Source organism: Nanorana parkeri, unplaced genomic scaffold (assembly GCF_000935625.1).
Source record: "Nanorana parkeri isolate BGI_ZX_2015 unplaced genomic scaffold, ASM93562v1 scaffold1871, whole genome shotgun sequence".
Taxonomy (NCBI): domain Eukaryota; kingdom Metazoa; phylum Chordata; class Amphibia; order Anura; family Dicroglossidae; genus Nanorana; species Nanorana parkeri.
The window spans coordinates 131,720-133,135 of record NW_017308139.1 but is presented as its reverse complement, the minus strand read 5'-3'; the positions used below and the strand labels follow the sequence as shown (position 1 = coordinate 133,135).

General features: G+C 42.6%; 1 protein-coding gene across 1 annotated transcript in view; it reads right to left on the bottom strand.

The window, feature by feature from the left end:
- Window positions 1-1,416, bottom strand: part of ITGA2 (integrin subunit alpha 2) — a 100,651-nt gene that overhangs the window by 3,061 nt on the left and 96,174 nt on the right. The window lies entirely within an intron of this gene.

The following is a 1,416-nucleotide window of genomic DNA, read 5'->3' as shown; positions in this document are numbered from 1 at the left end:
TCCACTGCAGTCACTCAATCAGTCTGGATTACACATTGATTCAAAATCTATAGACCTGAACTCAGAACAGGCAACATTTGCTCTCACAGAACTACATTTTGCCTGCTCCAGGAGTGTTTGTGCAACTATAGTATTAACATCAGTGCAGTAATGCACTGTAGCACACCAGACAAATCTGAAGGGGGCCTCAAAGATGTTGTAGCTTAGCTACAATGAGCTAATGATTATTTCTAATTCCTGAACTTCAGATTACTTCTGGATTTGCTTAAAGCATCTGTTTTTAATGGTCTCAGACATAAAGAGGGGAATTTATCAAAACTGGAGCAGACTAAAACTGGAGCAGACTAAAATTGGAGCAGCTGTGCATGGCAACCAATCAGCTTCTCTTTTTCATTTTCAAACCTGAACTGAGCAAACAGTAGAGAGAAGTTGATTGGTTGCCATGCACAGCTGCTCCAGATTTAATACATTCCCCCCTAAGTGTATTACATTTGACTGTTGATCATCGTTTTCGAGTCATTACCCTTGTAAGGTTCTTATCAGCAAATCATCCTTGTTGACAAGGAATAACTTGAACCTCAGACTTCTCACCAGGCTTTATTACTGTGAGTGGAATCTGCAAGAGAAGTAGAAAAATGAAGTGACACAGGTCCATAGTCATTCAAAAAAAAAGTCTACGGCCCACCAACACTTGAGGGAAAAATGTAATGAGCTGCCATTTCAGCAATGATAGCCTCCAAGTTTCTCCTATGAGAGGTTTCCTTTAAAATGTATTTTAACTTTTGCAGCCAATTTGGGATAACATCTATTTAATATTTGATACATGTTTCCCTTTGCATAGCATAACTTAGAAAAACAACAACATTTTAAATGTTCTTCTCTGAAATCTCCAAATCTAAAGTTTTTTCATTCTCTTTAATTTTAGGGATGGGGAGTTATGTTTACTGTAATTAACCCTGTCTGTACTGTGCTGGGAGATCTTACTATCACCTGTAAACTAGATTTGAACAATGTCTGTCCTAACAAAGGACTAAACCCATTGGGTCACATGGGGGGCTCTTAGAAAGCTGTGATTCTCTGGCTGGTGTCCTGCCCAGCTTCTGGCAACCAGTGATGTCTGGCACTGTCTGGCCAGGATGCTGGACAGAGGTGCTGTGCACCCCTCTCCGGTAACATGCACCACCAACACAACACCAAAAATAATTGACAGCTTGTAATACCTCTGTCCGGCATCCCGCCGAGCTCACTGACGTCACCGGTTGCCAAGAGCTGAGTGGGACGCCAGCCAGAGCATCATAGCTGGCTAAGAGCCCCCCTTGGCAACCAGTGATGTCAGTGGTGGGAGACTGATTAGAGGTACCAAGAACCCTCACCAAATTAACATGTGATGTGCCCCACACACACCCACACCCCACA